This window comes from Peromyscus californicus, unplaced genomic scaffold (assembly GCF_007827085.1).
Source record: "Peromyscus californicus insignis strain IS unplaced genomic scaffold, ASM782708v3 Scaffold_11__1_contigs__length_118956290, whole genome shotgun sequence".
Classification (NCBI taxonomy): domain Eukaryota; kingdom Metazoa; phylum Chordata; class Mammalia; order Rodentia; family Cricetidae; genus Peromyscus; species Peromyscus californicus.
Genome location: NW_026294402.1, coordinates 116,546,862 through 116,560,398, shown reverse-complemented (window position 1 = coordinate 116,560,398; position 13,537 = coordinate 116,546,862). Strand labels below are relative to the sequence as shown.

The 13,537-nt window shown below is 44.1% G+C and overlaps 1 long non-coding RNA gene across 1 annotated transcript; it reads right to left on the bottom strand.

The window, feature by feature from the left end:
- Positions 1–5,630: 5,630 nt before the first annotated feature.
- Positions 5,631–11,236, bottom strand: LOC128101779 (uncharacterized). Its single transcript, XR_008215187.1, has 4 exons — positions 11,142–11,236; positions 9,098–9,178; positions 6,570–6,687; positions 5,631–5,858 (listed from the first exon to the last, which is right to left on the bottom strand). It is a non-coding gene; the product is annotated as an uncharacterized LOC128101779 (long non-coding RNA).
- Positions 11,237–13,537: the final 2,301 nt, after the last annotated feature.

Here is a 13,537-nt window from a genome sequence, read left to right as displayed (position 1 = left end):
TGTGTAGCTGGGAGGCTGGTCCCTAGTGTCCTCCTCTCCTTGTTCTCTTGCTCCTTCTTCTTTTCTCCCAGATTTCTCCTTCTATTTATTCTCTGCCCACCAGCCCCACCTATCCTTTCTCCTGCCTCAATATTGGCTGCTCAGCTCTTTATTAGATCATAAGGTGTTTTAGGCAGGCACAGTAACACAGCTTCACAGAGTTAAATAAATGCAACATAAAAGAATGCAACACATTATTAAACATTGCATTATTAAACAAATGTTCCACAGCATAAATAAATGTAACACACCTTAAAATAATATTCCACAACATTTTCCCCTTTTGTCTAAATAAAAATGGAAGGTTTTAACTTTAGCAGTGTAAAACTACATACAACAAAAACAGTTATCAAGTAAGAATTACATTTACAACATTCAGTCTATTTGTATTTAGCAAATTCAGAGAAAACACTCCACCATCCATCCCATCTTAGTGACTCCAAAGTTTTACAACTAATTTACTTTCTATCATAATTAAGGAAAACTGCAACTATAACTGTCTAGTCTTCAACTCCATCAAAGGTCCCAGAAGTATATAATAATTATCTGAGTAAACAGGAAGTACATTGCAAGCAACTTCCAAAACTCTAGAAATGACAGAGACATCTGGCTGCCTGGACAGTCATCCAAAGTTCCTCTGCAACATTAGGGCATCTATCTTCAGCCTACAGGCCTAGAGTATCTGGTAGATTTTTCAGTGAAGCAGGAAATTTGAAGGACTGTCCTGCCTTGTACTGGCAAAGTTCTTCAGTCATTTTCCTCTGAGTCCTGCAGAATGTCTGGCCAACTCTTCTGTGAAGCAGAAACTGTGAAGGGCCATCCCACCTTGTTTTGACAAGGTTCAGGAGTCACTTTCCTGTGCATCCTGCATGTTCAGTTTATACAGCATACTGTCAAGCAGTCAAGGCAAAAGCAGTTTCTTGCCCAAATGGCTGATCTTGCCACATGAAGGCAGACTCCTATGGAGTTTCTTCAATGCCCATCATTCTTTTGTGAAGCAAATTGGTGCTGTCAGGAACAGATGTGTCTCATGGTCATGAAAAGCCTATGTTTAAAAAAAAAAGTTTTAAATGCCATATTCTATAGGTCTTTGAAATGTTTGAAGACCATTTAATCTAAAATATACCTATTTAACCTTGAAAACATACCTAATGTGACTACAAGTTTGATTATAGATTAACTACTAACCTCATTTTGTATTTATACATTGCATTTTTAAATGAACTGCTTAAGCACAATACCCCAAACAAGAGTAGAAACATATACACAGTGTGACAAAATTAACTTTAAATTTGTATCAATATACCAAAATCCATGCCAATGCCAAATATCTGAGATGAATAGTTGTCTTTTTATCCTATATGCTTATATTCCTCTAAATTATAACAAGCATCTATGACCCATCAATTAACCAGAAGCCCCCCATACCCCTCTTGGGAATGTGGGCATTGTGTTGTCCAAACTGCTTCCTGCTGTCTGTGGACAAAGTATCTTTAGGGTCCCTTAGAAATTTCTAAGATAATGACCAAGTCCTGGGAAGACCAGCAGTAACCTTAGTTGATATATATCACCTGTCAAGTTTCAGGAGTTCTCCCCTGATCAAACCTGATCCATATTAATCTGGAATGAATCCATAGCCTCTTGTTCCCTGTGGAAACAAAAGCAGAACCTCTTCTCCAAAGCATTTTTTACTTCCTTTCGACAAATACATTTTTTTTTACTTTCATTTTAAAGTTAAGGCATTCTTAAGATATCTAGGCTGGTTTATTTCATCAGTTTTTCTTTCAATCCCATGTCTCTTAGCAGCTGGTGTTTGCTTATCAACAACCAAAAAATTCAAAATCAACACAATACTACATAGGTTCCAGACTTCCTGTGTATTTCTCATCTCTATGTGGCTTTATTATTTTACTTCTCTCTTTAAAGACTTTATTTCTTTCTTAAGCCTATGCACATTGTAAAATACACTGGAATCTGTTTAAAGGTTTTTCCATCTGGACCTCTTTTACTGTGCCAGAGGCCATGGGAATATATAGCATATGGCAACTGATAGTTCAGGTGTTGACCCACCAGATGAATAATTCTCTGATGGAGAGCCCCACTTGGCAAAGACCATAGGGTTACAGACTGGTTGTTTCTGTCTGTAATTTTTCTCATGTGCCACTACATTTCTTCCCTAAAAACAGCTATGGGTATTTCCCCCACTACTTGTGTGTTCATCTCGTGAATACATTCCATCTACTGGGCGCACATAGAGCTGTGGATAGTTAGGAAGATGATTTCTGCTTAAGCTGTATAATTTTGATGAATATAAATAATGCTAGGATTTTTTCATAACTCAGATGGACATGTATTCTCAGCTATAAAGACAGCTTTTTCAAATTCAAAACAGACTAGTTGCCCCTGCAAAATATGCATAAGGGCAAGTTCCCAGGTGTATGTTTGTTGAACCAAAGTTAGGCTGATAACATTAAGAAATAATCCCCTGCAGCAATTAACTTTCTGCTCAGACTCCTAATCTCAAGGTTCAGCCAAATAATTGTTTATTGTTTAAGTCCTGAATTTCAATGTCACTCTGTCTGGGAACCCTAACCACTTAGAGCTACATGCCTGGTCAGCACAGCCTCCCTAGCCTGAGAGAAACTGTGTGACTTATCATGTGTTATTAGAATGTGTTGGACCCTAAAATGTAAATCATATTTATCCAGACTTTTGCTGTTGAAGGTGGTGTGGTGTGGGCATAGAGAGAGCTGTGTAGAGGAGAGATGTGGGTAAAGAGAGATGTGGGTAAAGAAAGATGTATGGAGAAAAGAGATGTAGCTGTTAAAGGAGGTGTGTGCAGAAAGAGCTATGTAGAGAGAGCTATGTAAAGAGCTGTGTAAAGAGTTATGTAGAGCTGTGTGTAGGTGTGTGTGTACAGAGAGATCTGTGTAGAAAGATGGAGCAATAGCTGTGTAAAGATGTATGTAAGAAGAGATGTGTAGAAAAGAGATGTGTATATAGAGAGAGATGTGGAGCTATGCAAAAAAGAGATGTAACTGTGTATAGGGATGTGTGGCTGTGTAGATGTAGTTGGGGAGAGAGATGTAACTATAGAAACGTGACTGTGCAGGAGAGAGATGTATGTATGTATGTGAAGAGAGATATGTAGCTGTATGTACAGAGATGTAGCTGTGTGGAGACAGAGAGATTTTCAGAAAGAGATTAAGAAGAAGTAAAAGAGAAAGTTACCACCAGAAAGAGTGGGTTTCTTTATTACCCCTTAGAAAGAAAAAGTCTAGCCCTGACCACATTCGTGGATTCTCTTTGCATACCCTGGGTGCAGTCTTGGAGCAGGCTTTCCTAAAGGATGCCATTATCACTGCCTATCTTTTAGCCTTTTCTGACTGCACAAACTTTAGACTGCTAAGCTACATCTGGACCCTCCACTTGGCTCTCTTGGCTGGCACTGCCTGCTGCTAGGTTCATGAAAGCCAAGTCCAAGCTTGCGGCCTAATAGGAGGGATATTTGACCTAGAACCGCATTCAACCCCCCACCCCTGCTATGGAATGCCAGTGCCCTGCACTGTGGCAGGCATTTTTTCCTTAGTTTTTTGTTTCTATCTAGTGTGGGGAAAAAATGCTGTTTAAGTGCTCTACTGTACAGCAGCATTTCTTACAGGAATTGTATTTTTTTTTCCAGCTTTCTCAGGCTCTAGATGGGTTTCTGAGCCACACATTGGGCAAAAAAATGTTGTTGGCTGTTTTTTTTCACTCTTTAGTCTTTGCTCTTTTGGGGCCCACCACCCAGCTCCCAAATAAATCACACACATGAAGGCTTATTCTTAATTATAAATGCCCAGCCTTAGCTTGACTGGTTTCTAGCTAGCTTTTCTTAACTTTAAATTACCCCATCTTTCTTTTGCCTCTGGGCTTTTCCTTTTCTTACTTCTGTAATCTTACTTTCACTCTTACTCCATGGCTGGCTGTGTAGCTGGGAGGCTGGTCCCTAGCGTCCTCCTCTCCTTGTTCTCTTGCTCCTTCTTCTTTTCCTCCCAGATTTCTCCTTCTATTTATTCTCTGCCCACCAGCCCCACCTATCCTTTCTCCTGCCTCAATATTGGCTGCTCAGCTCTTTATTAGATCATAAGGTGTTTTAGGCAGGCACAGTAACACAGCTTCACAGAGTTAAATAAATGCAACATAAAAGAATGCAACACAGCTTTGCATTATTAAACAAATGTTCCACAGCATAAATAAATGTAACACACCTTAAAACAATATTCTACAACAGGGTTTGCTCTCCTATGTCCATATCACCAGGGTCAGCTCTACTGTGCTGCCCAGGTGAGCTCCCAAGTACTGCAGCCAGCAAAGAGTAGGGCCAGCTCTCCCATGATGCCCAGGCCATGTGGTGGGGTGAGGGGTTGGGGGTAGGGGGCAGCTCTGTGCAGTTCTTGGACATCAACATGGCCCCAGATGGCAGCCCAGATCAGGAGGATCTGTACAATGGGCCACAGACATTGACCCAGGCTCGTGCTACTTCAGGACCACAGACCCAAATATGGCCCTCCTTGGCAGCAAGGCCCAGGCATTTCCATGGCCTCAGGTGGCGCTGACTACTCACATCAGACTGTTCCTCACCACTCTCTCATTGCCGGTTTGGTCTCTCTTCATAGTGTTTAAACAGATCCGCTTCATTCTCTGCCTTCTCTCTAACGTGTATTTGCTTAGCATAGTGGCGCCTACCCTGCCTGTGCTGGGCCTCTCCAGTGTTGCTCATGCCTATCCTGTCACTAAGTGCTGGAAGCAGATCTGACTTAAGTCAATCTTTTTTTGGCACCGAGTCAATCCTTCTTATCATTACTGCTTCTCTGAATTTGTCTTCACCAGCCAACTCCAAGCTCAGTGAGAACAGGAAACTACAACTGCCATAGTCTCCAATACCAAGAGGAGGGCTTGGTGCAGGGCCAACACCAGTTGCTTCCATCACCTCTCCAGTCCCACCTCTCTCAATAGAGGAGGCCGTTTTGATAACTTGCCCACTTCTCCTTCACGTATTTCCTTGTAGTGGTATCCATCCCAACCATGTCAGAACTGGAGGGGAGAAGCAGAGCTGGATGTGGAGATGGGACACTCTGAACGGCAGCAAGCCAGCATCCAGTCAATCGGGGGTTTCTGTAGGGTAATGCTTTACAAAGGACACAGAAGGACTAGAGGACTAGCCCACAATGTTTTTTTTTTTTCCACAGCTCTTTACTCACCAGTCAATCCCAACTTTGTTCAGAGATAATAGCATCCCAGAGCTATCTTAAACTCTATGAGTGCTCCTCTGGAGAAGCTTAAATTCAGAATCTTAAGATCAACTTGTAGAATTTTGTGTCAATGTTCATACCATTTAGTCAAAGGAACTTCTTTTTCTCTGGACTCCAGCCCAAATTTAAAATGAGCTAGATGTCACATTCTGTAGATCGCTGGCTAAGCCTGAAAGTCCATTTCTACATTATTATCTTTCTTATTTATGTGCTGGAAAGGGTTTTTATTTCACTTTAAGTAAAGTGTATGGTTTGTGAATTCTATCTTCTTAAAGCTATTAAAAAGGACACGATGGCCTGCTTTGCACTTCATAATGAACAACTTTAATGAATTAAAAGCATTGCATCTACTTGGATGGAAATGTGCATGGCTACAGAAAAACCTGCACTTGACAGCAGTGACACGGCTCTGACATCCCCTTCCCTTATCCCTGTCTCCCGTACACCTGACTTAGAGGAACGCCTTCACCCTGGATGCCTCTGCTTCGGCCAGTTGAGCGTATTTTCTTAGTTTTGAGATGTACCCTAAGGGAGAGGGAAAAATCACAGTATCTGTAAGCTACCTTTACACATTTCAATATAAAATAATTTTTAAATTTTAACGTTATCATAAAAAGCAAAAAAAATTCCTTGTTCTATTTGTCACTACACAAGGTAACACTACACCAATGCAAAGCTAGGGGAGCACAGAAAAGTGACTGTGCACATATAACCAGTGAAGTACCTGAGATTTTATTCTAGATATCCCTCTAAATAGAAGCACTTTAATGTACCAACACTGACGATCCTGTAACTCCAATAACTCAAAGTTTAAACACATGAAAGCAGACAGGACAAGTTGGGAAGACAAACGAGATTAGACAGTGCAGGGATATGTGAGGGGTAATAGGGTAGAAAATATGACCAAAAATACTTTACTCATGTATAAAATTTCATAATGAAACCCATTATGTATGACTAAAATCTATTAAAACTCTTTTCTTGAAAGCTGAAAAATAATTTAAATGGGAGCATGGTTAAGGATATAACTCAGTGGTTCAGTACTTGCCTAACATATATCTGCAAGGCCCTTAAAAACACACACACACACACCGAGGAAAGGTGCTGTCCATTACAGTTTACATGAAGCAATGAGTCAGAATGAGCTACACATTTACCATCTCAATTTGGCTAATAATTCTAAGCAAGTCCTTCAACCTGAGGACCCAACAAAGATCTACAGCGCAGAAACCTTACCCAGAAAAGCCACATGTGCAAAGTTCTCAAGCACCACATCCTTGTACAGGGCCTTCTGATCAAGTGTCAAGCTGGCCAGTTCCTGCTCTGTGAAGTACATAGCCACATCTTCAAAAATCTGAAACGGCAAATAATAGCTTTCCTAGGCATCAGACAATCATGGGGAGCAACTGTATACTGCTGAAGAAAATATAAAAAGCACAAACTGAAATGACTCGTTTGTTTGTTTGTTTGTTTGTTTGGTTGGTTGGTTGGTTTTTCGAGACAGGGTTTCTCTGTGTAGTTTTGGTGCCTATCCTGGAACTCCCTCTGTAGATCAGGCTGGCCTTAAACTCACAGAGATCTGCCTGGCTCTGCCTCCTGAGTGCTGGGATTAAAGGCGTGTGCCACTGCCACCAGGCTGAAATGACTGTTTTAGAAAACTTCTATATAGCATCTAATAAAACTAACCAAATGCATCTTCCATGATCTAGCAATTCACACACACACACGCACACACGCACGCACGCACGCACGCACATACGAGTGCCTCTATCCATCAAAAGACAAGACTGCAGCTGGGGCAGTAGATCATGGTAGAGTGCTTGCTTGGGGTCTTAGTCAGGATTACTATTGCTATGATGAAATACCATGAGCAAAAGCAAGTTGGGGAAGAAAGTGTTTATGTGGCTTACACTTCCACATCATAGTCCATCATTAAAGGAAGCCAGGACAGGAATGCAAGCAAGGCAGAACCTGGAGGCAGGAGCTACACAGAGGTCATGGAGGGGTGCTGTTTATTGACCTGCTCAGCCTGCTTTCTTATAGAACCCAGGACCACCAGCCTAGGGATGGCACCACCTACAATGGGCTGGGCCCTCCCATCAATCACTAATTAAAAAAATACCTTACAGACTTGCCTATAGCCTGATCTTATGGAGGCATTTTTTCAATTGATATTCTCTCCCCTCAAATGACTTTAGTTTATATCAAAATGACATAAAACTAGTCCGAACACTAGTCAGGTGGCAGTGTCACACGCCTTTAATCCCAGCACTCAGGAGGCAGAGCCAGGAGGACCTCTGTGAGTTCGAGGCCAGCCTGGTCTACAAAGCAAGATCCAGGACAGGCACCAAAACTACACAGAGAAACCCTGTCTTGAAAATACAAAAACTAGTCAGAACACCTAGTATGCCCAGTGCAGAGGGAAGGAGGGTACCATTGGCTGGAAAAATGGTCCAGTGAGTAAAACACTTATTTCACAGCATGATGATCTGCTACAAGCTGCAGAAATATAAAGCAAGAATTCAGCTGACTATGGCAAAAGCTATTACCTGAAAGAGTTAAGATCTCTTCCAGAGGATAAAGCCAAGTCTTAAGGAATCTTGGTAATATTGGCTTTTGAATATTAGCTGTTTCCTGCTATGAATTTCTCATGTGCTACTGTAGCTTTTCCATTATTGGAACAGTGTTTGATCATTCTCTGGGCACAATTTTCCCCACATTTGGGGTATTTGAATAATTTCCCCCAACTGTATTGACAATAAATCACACAGTGAAGACTCATCTTTTCTGGCTTCTGTTCCTTTATTTTTCAGCATTAGACTCAAAAGTCTGCCTTTCTATAATTACCATCATTAACAAGTATCCAGCTAGGGCCATCTCCGGACAAAAGTATTTTATCTGAGACACTTCCCAGACTTTCTAAGGACAGACTGCAGATAGATAAACACCCAGACCACCTGCGAGTCTCCTGAATTAAGGTGTATATCCACATGGAGACAACTGCCAAGGCCAGGAGAATGTTAAGTACAAACCTTGGCTTCTTGTGCAAATTAAGCTTAACCCTCCTTTCTCTCATAGCCCAAATGGTATCTCTAGACTTCCCCTTTAACAACTAACTCAGAACAAAAGGGCTTTCACATACCAGGTGCATCAAGCTATGACTTAGGAAGCCTAGCTACCAAGTAGACTTGCCCTGCCCAAGCAGAAAGCGGCAGAGCAGAGAGAGGGGAAGAGACAAAGATGGAGGGAATTTAGAACAATGAGAGGACAGGAGGGGAAGGGACAGAAAGGAGCTAAGGATGACAACAGAATTGTATAGCTGAATAGAGGGATTTTTGACTTAGAAGAATAAAGTGAATGGACTAAAGAGCTCAGTATTCCTCAGATTAATTCTCACCGCTGGTAATGTCTCTTCCGGAACCCTGGGAAAAGACTACAGAGGGGCTGGACCCCAATAGTCTTTGACAAAGACCTGAATTTAGGTCCCCAGCACCACATAAAAGCTGGGCATGGGGGCAGGAATCTATAATCCCAGTGCTGGGGGAAGGGCATAAAAATGGAACGTTTTAAAGTGTTACCGTAAGTGATGTCATATGAATGTATGTGTTTCAAAAAGTGAGCTGTATAGTTAAAACATAAATGTAAGTTAAACCTCAGTGAGAAATTTCTAAGTTATATATTAACGTGAATGCACATATAGGTACATGTACATATATCATTGTACACTCACACATATGTACAGAAACAAAGACAATCCAGCTTACCTGAGGCTCTGCTTTTACAGAGATATTTTCCATCATAAAATCTTAGTCCTGTAGCCAATGCAGGTTTGAAAATTTCAGGACCTGAAGGTAAACAGAGAAAACTATTAGTGATAATAATTCTATTTGACTTCTGCATACAATCCTTGATCTGCCCTGTTCTGAAGATCCTGTGAAGTCCTACTCATCACTCAGTTCTTATTAGTGGCAATTCTAGTCTTAACAAAGGTGAGATAGCAGGCACATTAGAGAATGCAAAATGGAAGAACAGGATCATCCAAGAAATGTGTAATGATAATATGTGCTGTCAAAACTATAACTTCAGTAATCCAGAGACAATACCAAGGAAAGGTGATAAAGGAAAATAGGAAAAACAGTGCACGGAATGTTATGAACTGATTGAGAGAAAACCAGCACTTGAAACAGTTAAAATCATAGACTCCAGATACAGAGAGCAATGAGTTCTACACGTGAAATCCATTGGATACTGGAAGACCTCAGAATCAACCTCTCCTCATGCTACTTAACAACAGGGTCTATCTTTTTAGTAAAGCAAGTCAAATAATTTAAAGATATTTTATCAGAGCTGGGCAGTGGTGATGCAAACCTTTAATCCCAGCACTTGGGAGGCAGAGGCAGGCAGATCTCTGTGAGTTCCAGGCCAGCCTGGTCCACAGAGCTAGTTTCAGGACAACTGGGACTACAGAGAAACCCTGTCTTGAAAAACCAAAGATAGTGTATTAGTTTTATGTTCTCTGAATATAGATTGCTTGTAATATATTTGTTCAATTTTATAACAGTGGGAGTGAGAAGGAAAACACTATTGTGTTAAAGGAATCCATCAACTTCACATGATTTCAAATAGTCTAGCACAGGGAAACAAATCAGTTTCATTTCTTAGTTATAATTCTCACTCTGAGTAGATTCATCCTTTAATAATTAGAAAGTAATCCTGTTATTCAAGAGTGGATGAGCAAGATTTATGCTTCTTAGATAACACCTGAAAAGTAAACCACTGCCTGCCGCACCAGTATCTAACACATAAAAGTAGAAGAGTATAATGAATGGTATAAATAACCAAGTCAAGAAAAATTTCACATATACATTGAAAACCGTTACACCTCATACATTAGATGCTTTATTAAATGTACCTGTTTTGGAATTAACATTAATATACTCTGAATTTCAGGGCTCTACACATGAATTGTGCACTCCACCTTGGTGGGGAACTTGCATGTTATAGAACTCTGAAATTTTTGGCAGGCAAATGCAGTTATCAGAGCCCAATTTCTTGGGACCACTCAAAGGGCAGAAAGTGTTTTTAAAATCACCCAGAGGTTGATCAGCAGCACTAGGGTTTGAGACTGCGATAATGGGAGACACCCCTGACAAAAATGCCATGTCCTCCCCCGGCCTGTCTGCGCCTCAGGTCCGCCTGCTTAGTTGTGCAGAGGGCTTCCGGCAGGGCTTCCGGCAGAGCGCGTAAGCTCTGGGCCTACAGGACCCCGCGGCCTCTTCTTGCCCGCACCTTACCTGTCTAGCTGTCCTCCTGCCCGAGGCGTCCGGCCCACGGCGCCCTCTCCCCCCACAGGCGTCGCCCACGGGGTCTCCCCCCCCACGGGCGTCGCCCACGGGGTCTCCCCCCCCACGGGCGTCGCCCACGGGGTCTCCCCCCCCACAGGCGTCGCCCACGGGGTCTCCCCCCACGGGGTCTCCCCCCCCACAGGCGTCGCCCACGGGGTCTCCCCCCACGGGGTCTTCCCCCCCACAGGCGTCACCCACGGGGTCTCCCCCCACGGGGTCTCCCCCCACGGGGTCTCCCCCCCACAGGCGTCACCCACGGGGTCTCCCCCCCACGGGGTCTTCCCCCCACGGGGTCTCCCCCCCCACGGGCGTCGCCCACGGGGTCTCCCCCCCCACAGGCGTCGCCCCACGGGGTCTCCCCCCACGGGGTCTCCCCACGGGGTCTCCCCCCACGGGGTCTCCCCCCCACGGGGTCTCCCCCCCACGGGGTCCCCCCCCTCGGGTCCCTTCCCAATCCACCTACCAAAGGTCCAGGCGCCGCCAGCAGCCCGGCAGCCGGAAGACACCACACTGACCCTCCCAACCACACCCTCGGCTTTTAAAGCTCACTGGCCGGAAGTACGTCATCATGCCGCCCGGCCAATCCCCTGTGAGTCCCTCTAGGCGCCTTGGAGGACCCCACAATCCTGATCATTCCCTCCTTGAGCTTCTGAGGCAAGCCGCAGGAGGTACAGAAGTGCTGCAGCCAGCGTTGCGTCCCTTAGGAGCCCCACAGGGCTCGCCCACACAAGGCCGTCTTCCTCTCTTCCCGACCTGCAGGAGGAATCGGGGATGTGGCAGAGCTGAACGAGGCTGGACTCATTTCAGAAGTATCAATGCCGTCCAAGAGCCCTTGAGGGCTGGTTGAACAAAAGGCCCGGAGCTGACTAGGTGATCTTATTGTCACCACGAAGACCTTTCGCCGCAAACAGGTGGTGCAAAAAGTCTTGCTTAGGAGTACCAAAGTGAGGGAAGGAGGTGCCTGCACACCGTTCTTCTCGAAATCTAATTTAGACTGTCCTTCCCAGCTGAGGACTCAGCTTGCTCCTGCGGCCACTCTGGCGTCTCATGGGGACTTCTCACGCTCAACTTGTGTTTGTTAGACCAGAGATGGGGAGACAAGGGACGAACAATTCAACAGTGCCACAGGTTCTGTTGAAGAAACGCGCCGGGCGGTGGTGGCGCACGCCTTTAATCCCAGCACTCGGGAGGCAGAGCCAGGCAGATCTCCATGAGTTCGAGGCCAGCCTGGTCAACAGAGTGAGATCCAGGAAAGGCGCAAAGCTACACAGAGAAACCCTGTCTCAAAAAACAAACCAAAAAAAAAAAGAAAAAAAAAAAAGAAACGCACTTGTTGTGTGTGTGGGGGTGCCCTAGTAAGAACCAGAGCCCCAGCCCCACTTATAGTCCTGTGTAATTATAAGGCCGGGAAAGAGGAAACGTAAGTCAGGCTCTAGAGATGAGAACACTGCGGTTAGCCACTGTTGCTAGGGTTGCTGGGGAAGTTGAGCTTGCAGTGGGACCACCGTTTGCCAAACAAGGTATTTTAGCAGGCAAGTGGTGGTGAGAGTCAGGGTTTTGGCTAAGGTGGTAGACGACAGACCAAATGTCACTCAAGCTAGTATTTCCTGCCTTTTGTTTTGTGAAGAGCTGGGAGAGCAGTGGGCAGACTTCAGGCGTAGTTTTCAGGGGGCTGCTTTGGGTTGAACTGAGATGTTGTCATGTTTGGTATTAGAAGTTTCGTAGAAGGTAAATGCTGTCGATGTGTCTTGGTGGTCTCCAGGAGACAAAGAGGGTTGGGTAGCTCAGATTTTATTTACTTTTATTTTATGTGTATGAATGTTTACCTACATGCAAGTCTGTGCCCACAGAGGCCAGAGGAGAATGTTGGACCTCTGGAATGGAGTTACAGATGGTTGTTAGATATTGAGTGGGTGCTGGGAACCAAAGCTCAGTCCTCTACAAGAGCCGCAAATGCTGTTAACTGCTGAGTTGGCGAGATGACTCAGTGGTAAAGAGCACTTGCTGCTCTTGCAGAGGAACAGAGTTCAGTTTCCAGAACCCATGTCAGGGGGCTCACAACCACCTATGACTCCAATGCCCTCTTCTAGCCTCCTAGAGCACCATACGTATGTGTGTATACACATGCAGATACACTCACACATACACATAAATAAAAATAAGTGTATTTTAAAAAGAGTACAAAGGTTAATAATAGGAAAACAAAGAATAAATGGAAGGAGTCCCAGGAGGGGAGTCAGCCAGGGTAGCCATCGTCCCAGGATGAACCATTGTCCTTAAGAGCTGGAATGCTGGTAGACTTTTGATGTTCCAGCCTGCCATTTTATTGCTGTGTCTCAGACTACTCTAGGCTGGTTTACATAGAGGTATTAGTCTTCCTGGAGGGAAAAATGGGTACCCCCTTTTTCAGTCAGAAGGAGGTCCATTTCTCCTCTGTGATTTCTAAGAATGACACCTTCGGGGAAACCTCTGGTTGTGATAATGGCAGCTACTCCATCTGAGATTGCGGAAACAGCCTCAGAAAGGTTTTGGAAATAAGAGAGTTGGGGAGATGCCTGCCACCTGTACCAAAGGTGCCTGTACCACAGAGGAGGTGCCTAGAGCACCAGAAGGGGAGTCAGTGGGAAGAGGTTGAGGCTGAGGAGAGAATTGAGGCAAAAAGAGAGATCATTACTATTTGATTATTGGGGAGGAATTCAGTGTCTGTGATTGGAAAACAAGGGTACAGACACTAGACCAGCCTCCTGGGAGATAAACACAAGCTGATGTTCTACAGAAGAAAACTCCCGAGTAGTGAGGGGAAAAGTGTGAAGATCTGAAAATGTCTGAGGGAATACATCTCGGTTCTCTTGGGCAGTG